Source organism: Cornus florida, unplaced genomic scaffold, assembly GCF_030987335.1.
Source record: "Cornus florida cultivar Cherokee Brave unplaced genomic scaffold, ASM3098733v1 CherokeeBrave_3.0.0_Hap2_Chr08, whole genome shotgun sequence".
NCBI lineage: Eukaryota > Viridiplantae > Streptophyta > Magnoliopsida > Cornales > Cornaceae > Cornus > Cornus florida.
The window spans coordinates 65,606,182-65,626,979 of record NW_026775578.1 but is presented as its reverse complement, the minus strand read 5'-3'; positions in this window follow the sequence as shown (position 1 = coordinate 65,626,979).

Sequence of the window (20,798 nt, the reverse complement as noted above, 5' to 3'; positions counted from 1 at the left end):
TAGCATACTTCACATCCTATCACTTGCACGGATTTTTATCATATATGTTTTGTCTATCCTATCTGACAAACATGTGGCTACTGTGCCTTTAATTCATTAATCTAGCACTTAATCCCATTGCAAGATTTCCTTTTTGCAGACCATGACTAAGAATAACAATTCTTCCACTTCAGCCACACCTGAGGCTCATGACCAGATATGTCGCTTAGAAGAGCACCTCCAGAGTTTGGAGGATATGTTGGTTGCTCTTAGAGCTGACATTAGTACCCTTCATCTAAATGTGATGGCTGCCATTCGAGCTGACATTTCTCGCCTCCGTACGGAGATCTTGACTACCATTAATGACTTAGCCAGGGATATCCGTGGAGCTCCCTCTGTCTGAGACTTCCAGTCTCTTTATCTTTTTATGCTTTCTATCTATGTTATGTGTCTACTACACTTGTGATACTATTATTTTTGTAGCCAGGTCTATCGGCTTTGACAATCGATGTATTACACTTTATTGTTGTTTTTATCTATGATGGATGTTATATGTTTTTATTGATACATCTGCCCTTTTAACTCCATCAGGTGCATCACAGTGACTTCAGTGAAAGAGTGCTACCCAATTTCCAGGATCACCCTTATACCTCTCTCATTTCATTATCTATTTATCCCATTTACACTTGCATGACCACTGTGCACTGATTACCCTGTTTTGTTATCTGATGCGTTTATCCAAGTGCCAATTTTCAGGACCACAGTTCATCCCAAGTTTAGGGGGGGCAATGCCACCCACTTCGGATACTTCAATCCCGATCATTCTTGCTCAGTTGCACTGGTATACTCTTTCTTTGTTCTCTTTGCACATTGAGGACATTGTGCAATTTAAGTTTGGGGGGAATGGTGCTCTACAGTGATAGTTTTAAATTCAAACTTTTAGCATGACTCGTGTATTTGATGGATATTTCTTTGATTGGTCCATACCTAGCTATGATTTTGATCTTTTGAGGACTATATTGCTTAAAATTTAAAAATTACTTGACTTGAGAGTCCAATACTCCTTGTATGCCTTATGAATGCCATTTAGGAGTAAATTTTTCGAAAGATTGATATCTTGCTTGCACTTGTGGTTGACATCATCCTGATTTTGTGATTGTTTTGAGATTCATTCTAGGATTCTACACTAGCACAGGCGCACCCTACCATTCATTTGTGGGGTACATGCTTTGTTGATTATTGAATTGGTTATATCCCAATTGGGCTAGTAGTGCATTGAAAGCTTTCATTCTTAATAAAGGTAGATAACAACCCCTTTTCACTAAGTAGTCAAGATTCTAGCCTCATCAAGCACTGAACTTATCGCGTCGAAAGGTGGAGGGCCCAAACTCTAGGTTAATAATTGTTTATTTAAAAAAAAAAAAGTGAGGTCTTCTCTCAAAAATTGAGAAGTAGGAAATTATTAGATGGTTGTTGTCTTGATTTGTAGCCTAATTGATTTGAGCTTGTAAGTCCGTAGGGGTGTTTGAACACCTAGTGCCCTAAAGCCGTCTGGTTTGGGAGTCATGGACCTAACGCTCGACCTCATGAATTGCTAGAAAGCTTAATAGATCAATACATTGCACTATGCTTCCATCTTTAATCCTCTTAAAAAAAAAATGAGTGAAAAGAATAAGCGCACCTAGAACAATAAAGCTTTAATAAAAGGTCCACTTTTTTATCTTGATGATCGGTACTAGATTTGTGTGTTAGTTTGAGGGTGAGGATGTGATTAATTCTTTAGTTGGCTAAGATAGCAACACATTGATGCCGGTCCACTCAAAAGAATTCTAGAGTTGTTTTGATTTGCATGATCATTTTCTTGATGTGTGGAGGACCATACTTGCTTGCTTGATGTTAAAATTTTGGGAGATTGCTTGGAAAGGGTTGAAAAATTGCATACTTGAGGTAGTTTTCTCCCAATGCGTGTTTGCAATATTGGTACCGCTTTTGAAAAAATGAGCTTAATGTTTGTGGGTACCATTTCTGGAAACCCTTATGAGACTTCACTCGTCCACTAGGGGTAACCTAGACGTTTAAAAGGCTTGTTGCATATGCTAAATGCAATCGTGCTCCCTACGAAAGTGGTGTTACCCATTTATTGTTTTGTAGTTTATAGTTATATAGTTATTCATTTCATTCCTTTACTTTCTAGTTCATTGCTAGGGACTAGCAATATTTAAGTTTGGGAGTGTGATGAGCACTGAAAAGTGCGTATTTAAACCCCTTAAGCTTAGGCATTCTAGTACCTTTATCTATCTTACTTTACCGTTTTAGATTGATTTTGTATTATTTCCATTTTCAGGCACTTATCCCGAAAATAAGCTAACTCAGCCAAATAAGAGCTTAATTGAAGCAATTCTGAGATTAAACAAAAAAAGGAGCAAAGTGGAGAAAGAAAGAAGCAAAATGAAGTAAAGCAGCAAGTTCGATCGATCTAAGTCCAAGGTTCGATCGATCAAACATTGATCGATCTCAGCACTTCAAGATAGATCCAAGCCTTGACCCAAAGCACTTAAGTCCAAAAGTTTAATCGATCCAACATCATTCTTTGATCGATCGAACACATTTGTCCTTATCCAAATGATTGATCCTATCCACAGCCGTACCACCCACTAACCACTTTTGTCCTTTTCCCATAAATATCTCGGATTTGTCTTTTTCCAAAAGCTCAGCCAGTTGGATCGATCTAGCCTAAGTTCGATCGATCTCACTTACTTTCGATCGATCGAACTTCCTCCAGTGTGAAAAAGTTAAAATTCCATCTCATTGAAAGTTATCCTTTATCCAATCATTAGGGAATATTGTGTGCACGACCCCAGCTCATTTTGGGTGTCATTTTGACCTACCTAAATAAGGATAAGGATTGTTTTTTCAAAAGGAGCCAACATTATTGTCATATCATCTCTTGGAGAGGAAGTTAAGAGGAGGAGGAGGCTTGAGACACCATTGGAGACTCTTCATCAACAAGGAGCAAATTTCAACCATGGAGTTAGCCCTTGAGGGTTGGAGCATCCTCACCATGAGTGGCTAGACATCCTCTTGAGGCTAGAGTTAGCGCCAAGCATGCTTTTTATAACTTAATCTTGTGTCTTATTGAGGAATTAGTGTTGTAATTAATGTTTTGACACTTTGATATATATAGATCTTGTTTAATCAATGATTTATGTGGTTTAATGCTTCCAATTGATCATTTCATTCTATCCATATGTCTATATATGTTAGAATAGATGATCATGTGCTTATTTCTAGATTTTGTGTTGTTGATGCATGTCTATGTGTATTGATGCCATAAATTTAGAGGTTGTCAAAACATAGTGCTTAAACAAATGTTCTTGTGCTCCTCTAGATGGTTCATACTCATATCTTGATGGATTGTGTCTCTTTCTTAGCTAAATTAGTATAATTTCAATGACTTAATTGTAGTTTAAAGATAGTATAATATTAGATGGGAAGACAATCAATGCTAGTTGTTTGATGCTCCATACTTTTGAATGCAAGTAGCATATGTCTCTAATCTTGTGTTGTATTTGGATTGTGAGCCTAATGAAAAGGATCAATGATTTGCTAGATATGTTGTGCTTTTCACATGCTATTTAGACAATAGATACTTATTTGCTAGATATATTGTGCTGTTCACATATTGGTTAGACAATGTATGCTTAATTAGTCATCCTTACTTGTTGAATCAACCAAACACACACACACCAATATTGCAACATCCTAATTGCCCTCATTAATCATTTGTCAATAATATAGAAATACATTGCTTGGTGGTGATCTCTAAACCCCAAGACTCTTCTCTCTCTCTTACTTACTCTCCATTGCACTCAATTACTTAGTCTAATTTAGTTGCTCTCTAATCTAATCAACCAACCAATCAATTATTTGATCACTCGACCTACTAACCCTAATAGCGATTCCACAATCAACTCCGACTCCAATCTCTTGGGACAATCCCTACTCGCCCTAGCTATATTTATAGTGAAAGGTAGTAGTGGCTTTTACAAATGTAAAACTTGGCCCTAGCCTAAATTGCACGCTTCTCCAAGCTTATGGTCACCACGACCTACAATATAAAGGACCAACAGTAGCATTGATGGCAACTAGTACTCGCCCACACACAACTTATACGGTAGCATGACAGTATAAAGCCCTAATTCATCACCTGCCCCCAACAAGCTCACACGTGAAACCTATCGATACAAATGACATCAATGTCAAACAATCATTACCAAAAGCACCACGGAAACTAGGCATTCTGTGAGAGTTGCGATATGGTCCAAAATGTCCGGCCGGACCATTCTGGCCAATCCAAAACTCTAACAATAATGTCATAGGCACCGCTACGCTTAAGGCCTTAAATCCTCAATACGGGAAAAACTGACAACCCCAAGTCTCAAAACACTATTGTCAACCACACCAGTCACGAATCCAAAGCATGACAAGTCTATGCCTTCAAGCCAATGGATCAGACTTTACAAATCGAACAACATCATCATCGCCTTAGTCACAATGACTCCCAACAAGACAATGCACCCAAAATCCTCCACGTCATGCTAAAGCTGACCTACTATAAGGCTACGCCTAAGAATCAAGACATTGGATCAAGCTCACACACACAATCCCGACAACCAAGGTTATACAACCCCAAGTACAGTACAGGAATAATAAAAGAGATGAACTAATTAGGCAATTAGTCATGAAACATAGATATATCTATACAAGTATACATTCACAAGTATACTAAGAAATATCAAAATGGAAATCCAATATATGTATATGCACAAGTATACACTCTACAAGTATACTAAGCAATACTAAATCCATAGTAGACAAGTATACGGCTCAAGTATACTAAATCAAAGTGAAATGAAATAAATAACGCGCAAGTATGCTAGGTACAAGTATACTAAATGTAAATGAAATTCTACGAATAATTTCACAGAAACAATATCGCACCATACAACTAAACACAAAGTGTACAAGGGTAATCAAATATGCTACATATCACATAGGGGTCAAGCATCAGAGACATACTACACATCACCTATGACGCTAGCATGACAAACAGATATAATAAATGAAAAACACATCATCTATATCATCACATAACCACCAAATAGTCACATCCCCTAACATGTTTCTAAGGCATGCTCAAAACAATAAGGCATATAAACATGTAGGAATCACTATGCAAATAACAATCCTGCAAAATCACAAGCAAGAAGGGATGAAATGCCTCTCAGAAGGACAAACTCACGGAAAGTGAATCCCAAAAACCCGGATGAGTCTGATCTCTCTCCCTGAGGAAAGGAATCATCTTCTAGAATGAATACTAAGGTTCCCGAAACAAAGAGTCTACAAGTCTTTCCCAAGACTGGCCCAAACACAAGGTGGAATCCTAACGCCACACAAGACAAAACCACCATTCTCAGAAGAAAAGGCATAAGAACCTCGCCGTTAAGGCCCACAAAGATAAAACTTCCAATCCCCAAGGAAGGACTTAAGTCAATCCGACTCATTGCCCCATGACACTAGAAACAAGACCTCAATGACGTCACCACATCAAGGTCACCACGAAACCCCAAGAGATGATGCCCTAGCATCAGTCTTAACCAACCAAGCTGTAACAACCCACAATGCCTAAACAAGACATAAAAGTAAGCAGTTGTCACGTAACACAACAATGGACTACGTACTCACACAAGTTGAAAAGAATCACATAAGGCATGTCAATATAAGCATCATATGACCATGCTAAGAATAACAAGCACATACAATATGCCAAGGCAAATAAGCATAACCCACATGCTAAACAGACAAGCGTAACTCAACATGCTGAAATAGACAAGCATATACAATGTACCCAGACAACAAGCACATATAATATGCTAAGACCCACAAATATATACTATATGAAAGCCACAAGTATATATATATCATGCTAAGACAGTTAAGTAAACTTCTAAATATACGTCCACATAAACACGTAAACATGTTACCAAGAAGCCACTAAACACATAGATCATGGCAACACAAGTATGATATGCACCCAAAAACCATCGTCCTAAGGTTTTCGAACCTAGGAGCTCTGATACCACCTGTGACGGCCCTGGTTTTTCAAGCCAGTGCATCCTGTGATGAACTGAAGATTGACCCAATAACGGATCCGAATTGCGGAAGCAAAAATAGAAAACAAGTCTCTAAAAAGTCAAAGTGACCTTCCATGAGGTCGTCGAACTCAATGAGAACTGATGCGGAAGCAAAAGATCAAAAATATGACAAATAAGCCCTCAGGGGCAAAATAGTTATTTTTGAAAACTGTGGACTCGGGTGCTACCGAGCACACCGCTGGAAGGACAATGAAAAACTAATCAAGATAGACTCAAAAATCACATGATTCGGAGTCCGGACGAAAGAGAAACGGCATGACGAAGAAAAACAAGCACTTAAGGCTAAAAGGGTAAATTGGTAATTATCTAGGAAGATCCGAGCACAACTGAGTATACTGTTGGAAAGACAGCGAAAAATTAATCAAGTTCAAAAAAAAGTTCACTCGATTTGGAGTCCGGACGAGGGAGAAACGACTGTTTGAAGTTTTGATGTCGCGACGGACCGACGAAAGCCATGACATGCCCCATGCGCGCCCGGCACCCATGCCGGCGTGAGCGCCGGCGCCCAATGGCATGCCTATGCTGACAGCAAAAAAAAAAATTGAGTGTCCAGAATTGAGGCTTGAAATGGAGGTCAAGTCTGGAAAAACACAAAGAAGAAACCCCCCCTAAAATTGAGTTTTCTATGTAGAACGCAAGAGAATTCAAAAAAAACTCACTGTAAAATGCCCAAAATGCCCCTAGATCAGAACTGGTCAAGAGAGGCAAAAAAATGCTAAAATACAAACTGGAAGCTAAAACTTCATGAGGGATTTCCGGAACTAAGACGACATTTTCTGGAAAAACATGAAGAAGAAACCCCCCCTAAAATCACATTTTCTATTCGACTATATGAAAAGAAGAAATTAAAACTGATGTGAAAGGTCCAGAATGCCCCTAGATCAGATTATACAACAAAATTTTAAAATGAGTCCATAGGAGGCTCATTTCACCAAAGAAGAAGGTTTGCCCGGAAAGGACCATGCATGCAAACGTAACTTACTTATTTGGACGCGCTACAATGGTCCACGGCTTAAAAATACCACTGATACAACATCTGACCCCCCAACGGGCAAAAAGGCAAAAATGAACAAGAAAAGGGAAATTTGAAAACCAAAATTATCAAATGATTTCAAATTACCATTTGGACCTTGGCCAAACTTCAAACATGATTTATAAGACCCTATGAAAGAATAAGAATGGAATTCCCACACCCGATGCAAAAGTTATGAAGCAATGACGTAGCATTTTTCAATATTTTCATAATATTTCATGAAATCAAGAGTTACATAGGATACAAATTAGATGTCACTGACCTATGACCTCATCTCATACATGTCAAATACATTGTAAAAAGTGTACTTATGTACACGTTACATGATTTGAATCAAATATATACATTTTGACATATAAGGCTACAAGTAGCATTTCAAGCCAATATTTACAAGAAATGAGAACTTCAAGTCTACAAATCATCCAAGCATGATGTGAATCCCGAATCTTGATCACAGTACCTGAAAAATGTCCCCACTACGTGGGTGAGTAACATAAAGCTACTTGTAGAAGATGAGCATGCATCGACCTAGCATTTTACAATTATATCACCTTAAGGTGAAACATGTCAAAGGGGCTCTTGCCACTTCACGTCTATATCAAAATGAGACTCAGGGAGCATCCTAAGCTACTCATGCAATTTAAAGCGAACAACAGCATACAAGTATACATGCTCAAGTATACTAAACAATGTTAAACACGTTATACAACATACAAGCATACATTTCCAAGTATACTAAACCACATTAAGATAAGTCATGCAATGTTTAAGCATATTTACACAAGTATGCATTTTTATATGAAAATCTCGTAAATCAAGTATACCGATACAAGTATACTAAGTTAAGAGAGATACGCCTAAGACAAGTATACACGGCACAAGTATACTAAATGAAATCTAAACTCACAGAGCAATCATACAAGTTCAAGTACACTATATGCGATCTAAATGCACAAAATAAGTATACAGTTTCAAGTATACTAAATAAGATTCAAATATCCAAAGCAAGCATTAATTCTCAAGCTACAAGTAATCCATGATTAACAACTTGAAATTAAATGCGAAATTAAATAGTGGAAAGACTAGGATCCTTGGACGCAAACCAATCAAGTTATTCCGGGTTACTAGCCCGTAAGGTACTACCTAGTGTGCACGTGTATAAGTTATTCCGGGTAATTACGACCCACAAGGTATTACCTATTGCGCACTTCATATGACTTAGAAGACTCACGAATCCGTACTAGGGCCAAACCCTAGCCATCACATGAGTATGATCCTTACAAGCCTCCAAAAACAATAAGTTCAAAACTTATGCAAAATCAATAAGTTAAAACAAACTTATACATCTCAAATAATGTCTAGGAATCAATTTACATGCACAAGTAAGGTTGAATTCACACAAACCATGTCCTAGAGTTCAAGTCTAAATAGCATATGACATGTCATGTTCCTAATATGCAATTTACAAACAAAGCAATAATATTTTACAACAATTGAGTCACATTACTATCCTAAGCTACAAGTACTAAATAAGTTTTAATTTAGTAACAAGCTTTCAAGGTAAACAATTGTAGTACTCTAACAAGCTATATACCTACACAAGATATATTTAAACAAGCTTTACAAGTCAATGATATTCTATATCATGCTAAGTCCAATTACCATTTTAAGAGGCCCCAAGTACTAATTCTACATCCAATTAGCAATATGCTCACAAGGTAATTAATTTCACTACATTAAAAGGGATTTTCAACCTGACATGAAAGGTCTCTAGATTTCATATTAATCCCAAATAAACTCAAATTAATATATGTTCAGGGACATAGCATAGTCTTAACATATTGTATACCCGAAATCAATTTAAGTGACTACAACACTTAAAAATAAAATTAATTAAGCTAATTAATTAATTTTCTCTAGATATTCAAACATATCTAAATGTCCTCAATTTAATATATGTTAAAGAACTCACCAAGGCCTACTCTAATATCACATTACAAGTTAATTCCATGTTTGATACAACTAGGTAAATTAAACTTTTACAAAAGATAAATATTAAATAAAATTTGCAATTCTTATTCAAATAACCCCAATTTAATATATATAAACCACCATACCAAGGCATAAATTTCTAGCATGCCACAATTTAATTCTAAGTTTCCAAGCATCATGAGAATTAAATCTTAAACAAAGAAAATAATTAAATTAAATTCTATAACTTGATCAAGGCACGCTCACAAGTTGTATATGCTCATATAACAATCAATACAACTTTAATATAACCTTAAAACATCCCCTACCTCAATTTGAGATGAAAATCTCAAAAGCCAACCGAAAAAAATGTGCTCCGAATCCGACGATATCGAAGGGTTTTGTCGGGGACAACACGATCTACATGAACCCACAAGAATCCCCATCAAAATCACAACTTAACTTCAAACCCAAACTCAAAATTTGGCCAAAAACGGGTTCTAATAAGGGGGAAAGATACGCGTGGTCAAGACAAACACAAAACGCGAAGGCACTTCGACATTTTAACAAAGGGAAGAAGGTTCAAATGAAAGAAAAAGGGTGGCAGCCCCATTGGGCTGCCATAGCAGGTTTTGGTCGTGGATGGAAAGGGGAGAAGATGAATTTTTTATTTTAAGTCCCCTTATTTATAGAAAATCTCAAATAGTGCCCCGAACGGGTACTGCCGGGTCCGGAAAAGTAAAATTTGAGCAGACGCGCTCAAACGGCAAAACTCCGTGAACAAAAAACATTCAAAATGAGAAAATATGAATAACAGAAGAAACGACGTCAAAAACCAAGTTTTGAGCAAAGAGATATGCCTCAAACAAGTTCGGCGGCAACCGGGTCCAAAAACCCTAAAACTGAAGAAAAACGACCAGAAAGAAATTCCAAGAATTTATGAGTCAACGAAAAGTGAAAATGAATCCCGTACGAGGATCCAGGCTCCAGACGAAGTATTTTACAATAACTTTCATTAATTGCAAAATGGCCCCCACAAAAATGGTTAACTGCAAACTGCCCCAAAATGAAAATATCTTCCAAAAGATATTTTCTTAGATACCCTTGAAATAAATATATTTAAAAGATATTTACAAAAAGCACCCCAAGAAAAGAAAATAATTCCAAAGAACTTTGCATCCATGCCCCTATGGACACCAGGAACAACCAGAGTACTTTCTTGCAAAAGTAAAGATACGTATTTCGTGGAAACCACTTAGAATGAAGACACGTGAAGTCAAAAACCAACTTCAAACACAAGGAGTGAGGTTACACCAACAAAGTGACAAACGGGGAAATGACAAAATAGCGAAAAGGACAAAACAGGGAAAATGACGAAAAGTGAATAGTGTCAAAAAAATAAAAAATGTGGAAATGACTCGGTCCCCAAAGGAAGTTGTCAATCCAAAGGAAAGAGTCTCAGAAACTATTTTTGAGCACTCGAGACGACACTAAGCGATGAGAAACTGAACTCAGAAAAGAAATTTCAACGAAAAAAATTTATCCGTAAAATTCTGAGGAAAAAGGAAAGGAAGGAAATGACCAGGTCATTACATAAGGAATGGCGACTTTATGTGTAACGGAGTACTTAAGAAAGAGTTTCTTTAAGAATTGATTGCAAAAATGCTTTCCCCCATCACTAATCATTGCTCTTGGTATACCGAAATGAGTAAAAATATTGGATTTATTGAATTGAATAACCACGGAGTGGTCATTGGTTTTGGTAGCACAAGTCTCCACCCACTTAGAAACATAATCAACGGCAAGCAAAATGTATTGATATCCATAAGACATTGGAAAAGAACCCATGAAATTAATGACCCAAATATCAAAAATCTCTACAACAAGAATATTTGTCAAAGGCATCATGTCTCTTCTTGACATTGAGCCCATCTTTTGACATCTTTTGCACGACTTGCAAAAATTGTAAACATCTCTATGGATTGTGGGCCAAAAGAGCCCACTTTGAAGAACCTTCAAGACGGTCTTCTTTGCACTAAAATGCCCACCACATGCAAGAGTATGACAAAACACAAGAACGCTTGGAATTTCACTCTCCGAAATGCATCTTCTCACAATTTGATCCGGACAATATCGATACAAGACAGGATCTTCCCAATAGTAATGCCGGATGTTGGCAAAGAAATGGTTCTTTTCGTTCTTTGACCAAGTAGTTGGAAGCTTGCCAATTGCCAAATAGTTTACAATATCAGCAAACCAAAGCATTTGTCCATTAGAAACTTGAAAAAGTTGTTCATCCGGAAATGAATCATGAATTGGTGGGCTAGGGGAAGATTCAACTACTAACCTTGAGAGATGATCGGCAACCACATTTTCGGTACCTTTCTTATCTTTGATTTCAAAGTCAAATTCCTGAAGGAGCAAAATCCATCTTATTAAACGAGGCTTTGTTTCCTTCTTAGTCAAGAGGTGCTTCAAAGCAGCATGATCAGAATAGACAATGACTTTTGACCCTAAGAGGTAGGACCAAAATTTGTCAAAAGTATATACTACGGCAAGTAATTCCTTCTCGGTAGTGGAGTAATTCAATTGAGCTCCTGAGAGGGTCCTGCTTACATAGTATACAGTGCAGGGAAGTTTTCCTACCCTTTGCCCCAAAACTGCTCCCATGGCATAATCAGAAGCATCACACATTATTTCAAACGGTAATGACCAATTGGGAGGCTACATAATAGGAGCGGATGATAACAAGTCACGCAATTTATAAAAAGCGTCAAGTGGTGGTTCGTCGCACTACCATCAAGTTTGAGAGTGTGAATTTTAGGCGAAGGCTAAGAGTTTTACATTTATAGAAGCCACTACTACCTTTCACTAAGAATATAACTAGGGCGAGTAGGGATCGTCCCAAGGGATTGTGAGGGTCGAACAAGGTTGTGGAATTGCTATTAGGGCTAGTAGGTCGAGTGATCAAACAATTGGTTGGTTGGTCGATTAGAATAGAGAGTAACTAAATTAAACTAAGTGATAACAAAAGAATGCAACTAAGAGTAAATAAGAGAGGGAAGAGTTTTGGGGTTTAGAGATCACCACCAAGCAATGCATTTCTTTACCATTGACAAGTGACTAATGAGGGCAAATGGTGTGTTGCAATATTAGTGTATGTGTGTGTGTTTGGTTGATTCAACAAGCAAGGATGACTAGTTAAGCATGTATTGTCTAAACATCATGTGAAAGGCACAATATATCTGAGTAATGAAGCATATATTGTCTAAACAACATGTAAAAGGCACAATAGATCAAAACAAGTCATTAATCCTTTCATTAAGCTCACAATCCAAATACAACACAAGGTTAGAGACATATGCTACTTGCATTCAAAAGCATAGATCATCAAACAACAAGTATGGATTGTCCTCCTATTTAACACTACACTACAACTACACTACATCTACACTACTAGCATGAAAATAAACTATGGAAGAGGCACAATCCATTAAGGAATAAGTATGAACCATCAAGAAAATTACAAGAGCATTCCATTAAGTACTATGTTTTGACAATCTCTAAATCTATAGCATCAATACACATAGACATGCATCAATAAAACAAAATCTAGAGATAAGTACATGAACATCTATTCTAACATACATAGATATATGGATAGAATGAAATGATCAATTGAAAGCATTTAACCACATAAATCATTGAACAATCAAGATCTATATATATCAAAGTGTCAAAACATTAATTACAACACTAATCCCTCAATAATACACAAGATTAAGATAAAGAAAGCATGCTTGGGGCTAACTCTAGCCCCAAGAGGATGTCTAGCCACTCATGGTGATGTTGCTCCAACCCTCAAGGGCTAACTCCATGGAAGAAATCTGCTCCTTGTTGATGAAGAACTCCCCCCTTTGTGTCTCTAGCCTCCTCCTCCTCTAAGCTTCCTCCCTAAAGCTTACCTCCTTTGAGAATAATCCCTAGAATTGTATATCTCTCAAAAAGTGCATCATATTCCTTTTATAGGTAGGTCAAGTGGCACACAAAATGAGCTGGGGTCCTGCAAAGAATATTCTCTAATGATTGGATAGAGGACGGATTAAACAACATGGCTTTTTAACTTTTTCGCACTGGAGGAAGTTCGATCGATCGAACTTGGCTGAGATCTATCGAACTGAGGCTGCATTGATCCAACTGGTTGAGCTTTTTGGGAAAAGACAAATCTGAGATATTTTAGGAGATATTTTTGGGAAAAGGACAAAAGTAGTTAATGGGTGGTACAGCTGTGGATAAGATCAATCATTTGAATAAGGACAAAAATGTCCGATCGATCGAAGGGTGGTGTTGGATCGATTAAACTTTGGACTTTCTGCTTTAGGTCAAGGTTTGGATCTATCTTGAAGTATTGAGATCAATCAGTGTTCGATCGATCGAACCTTGAAGTTGGATCGATCGAACTTTGCTGCTTCCCACCTTCGGCTTCATTTGCTTCTTTCTTTCTCCACTTTGCTCCTTTCTTTGTTTAATCCTAGAATTGCTTCAATTAAGCTCTTATTTGGCTGAGTTAGCTTATTTTCGAGATAAGTGCCTGAAAATGGAAATAATACAAAATCAATCTAAAACGGTAGAGTAAGATAGATAAAGGTACTAGAATGCCTAAGCTTAAGGGGTTTAAATACACACTTTTCAGCACTCATCATCAAGGTATGCTTGATCAAAGACAAAAGGAGTTTCCTTGTCGAGAAGATTACATAAGGGTCTAGTAATTTTGCTAAAGTCTTTGATGAAACGGCGGTAGAAGCCGGCATAACCTAAAAATGAGCGAACTTCTCTAACTGTAGAAGGTGGAGGTAATTCAGAAATGAGCTCAACTTTCGTTTTATCCACCTCAATTCCCCTTTTTGAGATGACGTGACCCAAAACAATACCTTCTTGAACCATGAAATGGCTCTTTTCCCAACTAAAAACAAGATTTGTTTCACGACATCTTTTAAGCACTAAATTCAAGTTTTTGAGGCATGCATCAAATGATGACCCAAAGACAGAAAAATCATTCATAAAGACCTCTAGATACTCGTCCACCATATTCGAAAAAATTGACATCATACACCTTTGAAATGTGGCAGGGGCGTTGCACAAACTAAATGGCATCCATTTATAAGCAAATGTGCCAAAAGGGCAAGTAAAGGTAGTTTTCTCTTGGTCTAAGGGGTCAAGGGCTACTTAATTGTAACCCGAATAGCCATCAAGAAAGCAATAGTATTTTGCCCGGCCAATCTCTCTAGGATTTGATCAATAAAGGGCAAAGGGAAGTGATCCTTCCTAGTGGCGGCATTCAATTTTTGGTAATCAATATATACTCACCATGAATTGGCGATACGCTTAGAAATTGCCTCACCTTTTGCATTTTCAACCACCGTAATCCCCGATTTCTTGGGAACTACTTGAGTTGGACTCACCCATTTGCTATCAGAGATTGGATAAATGATACCGGCATCTAAGAGCTTAACGACTTCTTTCTTAATCACTTCTTTCATGTTTGGATTTAATCTTCTTTGGGCATCTCTAAAAGGTTTTGCATCTTCTTCCATAAGAATATGATACATACAAATAGAAGGGTCAATTCCTTTTAGATCTACCACACTCCATCCTTTGGCTTCGTTATTTTCTTTAAGCACATTCAAAAGAGAATTCTTTTAATTTTTTTCAAGATTCAAAGAGATGATGACCGAAAGAGTCTCTTTTGGGCCTAGGAAGGCATATTTAAGATTGGGAGAGAGAGTTTTAAGCTCAAGAGTGGGTGGAGAGACTAAAGATGGAACCGGTGAAGTGCTAGAGAGTGGAGGAAGAGGTTCTTTTGGATCTTTCCAAGGTGGAAAATCCAAACTTGCTAAATATTCCATTAGATTATTAACTTCATTCATTGACCCTTCATTATCAAACCCACAATTACCATACATTTCAAGAAGACAAGATACAAGAGGATCCTCAGAAAAAAGAGATGAAAAATTATCCTCAGTTGGTTGTTTCATGACCATTGTGGGAATAGATTCCTCAACAACTTCATCCAAGACATCTATGAGACAACACTCGTCTTCATCTATGGGATGTCAACTTGCATTAAAAACATTAAGCTTAACCATCATATTACCAAAAGAAAGGTGCATGCCACCAGATCTACAATTAATGGTAGCATTTGTGGTAGCAAGAAATGTCCTTCCTAAGATGATGGGGATGTGATTGATGGGATTTGCAATTGGTTCGGTATCAAGAACTATGAAATCAATCGGGAAGTAAAACTTATCAACCTTTATGAGTATGTCCTCAATCATGCCCCTAGGTGTTTTAATGGATCTATTGACTAATTGAAGCACCACCGAGGTTGGCTTCAATTCATTCAAACCTAGTTAGACATATACAAAGTAAGGAATCAAATTAACACTTGCCCCTAAGTCAAGAAGAGCTCTACGAACTTCTTGGGTTCCAATTACACATGAGATGGTCGGAGCACCGGGATCTTTGAACTTAGGTGGAGTGTTATGTTAGATGATGGAGCTCAAACGCTCATTTAGGAACACTTTTTAAGGGCCTTGTCCCTTGCTCTTCCTCTTTTGTGTGCAAAGATCTTTCAAAATTTTTGCATAAGGCAGAATTTGCCTAATTGCATCTAACAGAGGAAGATTTATATTAACTTATTTGAAGACTTTCGTCATGTCATGGATTTTTCCCTCTTGCCTCCCAAAAGGTGAAGTTTCTTTCAAAGCATAAGGAAATGGAGCTTTTGGCTCATAAGACTTTGTAACTTGAGGGGATGATGAAGAAGGTTGAGGATTCCCTCTAGGGCCATGCTCATCCAGGGAAGTAGGAATAGGATTGGAAACGAGACGGGTGTCAACTTTTGGCTTCACTGGTTCCCTATCTTCACTTGGTTGTTCAACCCTATTGTCAACTTGTCTACCACTTCTCAAAGTAGTAATTGCTTGCACTTGCTCTTGGGAAAGACACCCCAATGTGGAGTTTGCTTCCACAAAATTTTGAGCTTTTGGGTTCCTTTCGGGTTGGCTAGGCAATTTACCAATTTCTCTCGTATTCAAGGCATTAGCTATCATCCTGATTTGAGACTCAAGCTTTGATATCGATTGAGAATGAGAATGCAACAAATTGGTGTTCATTTCCAAACTACCCAAAGCTGCTAAGACTTTATGTTCAAATGTGGGGTTGCTAGAGAGTGCATGAGGGTGATTAGAGTTACTTTAAGGATTATAAGCTTGAGGATGAGAGAAATGGTCCATTCTTTGACAAAAAGAAGAAGATGAGACAAATCCTTTTGAGCCTCTATTTCTTTGGTGAGGAGGAACATATCGGTTTTGAAAATTTTTTACTTGAAAAGGATTTGAATGCTCACTCCACACCGGAACATAAGCATTTGAAAGAGGGTGAGCAAATGTGGCATTGAATTGTTCATAATGTTCATCGAGCACATGTCCATGGGGACAATTGGAAGTAGTATGTAATACGCTTGAACAAGTCATGCATGGCTCACAAGAATGATGAAGATGATGATTAAGAAGAGGAGATGATTGTTTTGCCGATTTTTGACTCAATAGAAATTGATCAAGTTTTTGAGTTAGAGTTTTGACCTCGGCAACAATCTCCATTGGACTTCCAATTTGACATACTTTCAAAATTTTCTTTTTGTTATTGGAATCATGACTCAACCGAGAAGTGTAACATTAATGCAAAGAATTTTCACTCATTTTCTCAAAAAACTGCCAAACATCATCTTCATACTTCCCAAAATATGATCCTCCACATAAGGTATCAACTATGTTCTTGTGAGTGTCGGATAGGCTTTCATAGAAATATTGGACAACTTGACATTTTAGAATACCGTGATTTGGACACTTTCTTAGCAAGTCATTCAATCTTTCCCAAGCCTCATCTATAAGTTCTCCTTCCCTTTGAGAAAATTCATGAATAGAAGTTCGCATAACATTGGTCAAACTCATGGGGTAAAATTTTTTTAAAAATTCATTTTGCATTTGTAACCAAAAAGTTATTGAATTTGCCCCTAAGTTGTTGAACGAATGCTTAGCTTTACTTTTAAGAGTAAAAGGGAAGAGAAGTAACCTAAGAACTTCCTCTGGGATTGATGAGACTGCTTGTATACGTCAAAATAATGTAGTGAATATGCGGTCCAAGAAAAGCCTTTTAGGTCAACTTTAAATTTATAAAAACCACTACCAACACTACTACTAACGTAGCAAGAGTGAGTAGGGATCGTCCCAAGGGATTATACATGTTGAAAATTCACCTCGACTCTAGTGGATCACAAGATTGCAAAGGAGAGATTGATTGTTTGAATTAAACTAAAATTCAATTAATTAAAATGCAAGAAAAGTAAACTAATGAGAGATAGGGATTTAAGAGATATAAAGAGAGGTCTTAGGGTGTTGAAATCACCACTAACCTCATGTAATTAACCACTTACTTTCCATTAATGGGGAATACATTATTGTGAACAAAATGTGACTTCCAATTGCAATATTAATCATTGACCATCAAATTAAAGTGTGAATTGTCTACTTAAACAAAGTGTAACACAACCCATCAATTCTAAGCATGACCCATCAAACTAGTCACAATTGTAGCACACATCAATCTAGAGAATCATCGAATTTGCAATAATAAGCCATGGAAAATCAAAGCAAGTAAAGATTGTCTATCTACCTACAAGCATGAATTAAATTGTAGAACAACCCATCAAGCACAAGTATAATTCATCAAATTAATTGACAAACCCATTCAATGAAAACCATGTCTAGCCATCACTAGATTCTTAATCAACCACACATAAACATGTAATTAATATAGAAAAACTAGTGTACAGATCAATTCCCAAATAATCACACATAAGACAACATGTAATCACATAGAGAATTAATAGAAAGAATTAATCCATATGAATCATGTAAGAAATAATTCCTAATTTAATCACACATAGACATGTAAATAAACTAGAGAATTAATAGGAAGAATTAAACCATAGAAATCATAGAAATATACCAAGATTCATTAAATTCACAAGGCTAGAAGACTAATCACAACAATATATATAAATACCCAAAAATAGAAATACAAGGGTTTAGATTATACAAGACTTAGGGCTCATCTAAGCCCTAAGTGTAGATCTATCCAATCATGGAGGAGGCAGACGTGGTCATGAAACCCTCAAGGGTAAGCACCAAACATGGCTCCATCTTCTTCTTCTTCTTCTTCTTTGAAGCTCTAGAGAGAGTGTGTGTGTGGATCTAGAGATGGATCTTGAGATATGCCTCCTCTTCCCTCTTTTTTTCTAACCCTAATCTCTAACTTCCTAGAGAGAGAAACTAATGAAAAACTAGAAATTACAATGATATAATAATGGGTCTTTACAAGAATGGTTGAATCCCTCTTATATATAAGGCTTTGAGTGGCCAAAAATGTGAGAACTCAGCCTTAGAATCTGTTCTTTGAAGCACAGCCCGAGTTGGGGCGAAATGAGATTCAGATTTGCTTTTTAATAACTTTCGCGAACAGTTCGATCGATCCAACTTTTATTTTCGATCGATCAGAGAAAGTTTGATCAATCCAACTTTTGATCAATCTGGTTCGATCGATCCAACTTCGATCAATCTCAGAAATAAGTTAGATGGATCCAACTTGGCAAATTTTCAGCATCAGCCTCCTTTCGCTCCAAATTCTCACTAAAGCTTAGTTTGACTCCAAAAAGGTTGTAAGAAGCCATTTTTAGCCCATTTTAACATTATTGACCTGAAATAGACAAAAACACAAATAAGTACTAAAACGAGTAAATAAAGATAGATAAATAGACTAAAATACACTCACTAAGGGGGTTTAAATGCGCACTTTTCAGCGCTCATCACACTCGCAAACTTAAATATTGTTAGTCCCTAGCAATGAACTACAAGGTAAAGGAATGAAATGAACAACTGTACAACTATGAATCTAGATAGCAATAAATGGATAACGCCACTTTCGTACGGAACACGATTGCATTTAGCACATGCAACAAGCCTTTTAAACCCCTAGGTTACCCCTAGTGGACGAGTGATGTCTCATGAGGGTTTCCAGAAATAATACCCACAAATATGAAGCTCATTCTTTCTAAAGAGGCACCAATATTACAAACAAGTATTGGGAGAAAACTACCTTAAGTATGCAATTTTTCAAACATTTCTAAGCAATCTCCCAAAATCTCAACATCAAACAAACAAGTATGGTCCTACACACATCAAGAAAATGATCGTGAAAATCAAAACAACTTTAGAATCCTTTTTGAGTGGACCGACATCAAATATGTTACTATCTTAGCCAACTAAAGAATTAATCACATCCTTACACTCAAACTAGCACACAAATCTAGTACCGATCATCAAGACAAAAAGTGGACATTTTATTAAAGCTTTATTGATCTAAGTGCACTTATTTTTTTCACTCGATATTTTTTTTTTTTTTTTTTTACTATCCTAAAGGATCAAAGATGGAAGCATGGTGCAATGTGTTGATCTCTTAAGCTTTCTAGCGATTCATGAGGTCGAGCGTTAGGTCAATGACTACCAAACTAGACGGCTTTAGGGCATTAGGTGTTCAAACACCCCTACGGACTTACAAGCTCAAATCAACTAGGCTACAAATCAAGACAACCTCCATCTAATCATTTCCCACTTCTCACCTTCTTAGAGAAGTCCTCACCTTTTTATTGCTTTTGCAACTTTTCCTTTTTTTTTTTTTTTTGTAAGCAAGTTCAATAATTAACCTAGAGTTTGGGCGCTCCACCTTTCGGCGCGAGAAGTTCAGTGCTTGATGAGGTTAGAATCCCAGCTACTTAGCGAAAATGGGTTGTTATCCATCTTTATCAAGAATAAAAACTTTCAGTGCACTACTAGCCCAATTGGGATATAACCAATTCAATAGTCAACAAAGCATATACCCCACAAATGAATGCTAATGTGCGCCTGTGCTAGTGTAGAATCCTAGAGTGAATCTCAAAACAATCACAAAATCAGGATTATGTGGACCACAAGTGCAAGCAAAATACCAATCTTTCGAAAAATTTACTCCTAAATGGCATCCACAAGGCATACAAGGAGTATTGGACTCACAAGTCAAGCAATTTTTAAATTTTAAGCAATATAGTCCTCAAAAAATCAAAATCATAGCTAACATGGATCTCTAATCTCACTTATGCATTTAAAACTCAACTTTAAGTAAAATGTAACAAAGACACCTTACCCCTAAACTTAAACCGCACATTGTCCTCAATGTGCAATGAGAACAATGGAAATGATAGAAAGAGTATACCGTGGTGATGTAGACATGAAGCCCGGTAGCAATCCAATTCGAAAGAGGTCTCCCCCAAACTTGGAATCAACAACCTACTTGAATAATCACACTAGCAAACTCACATCAAATATCAAATGGGATAAGAATAATCAAATCATGCAATCTAAGGCAATATAACACAAGATGAAAGAGAGATATGAGATCAAGCCCTAATTAAAACATGAAAGCATGAATACACACAAGGGCACAAT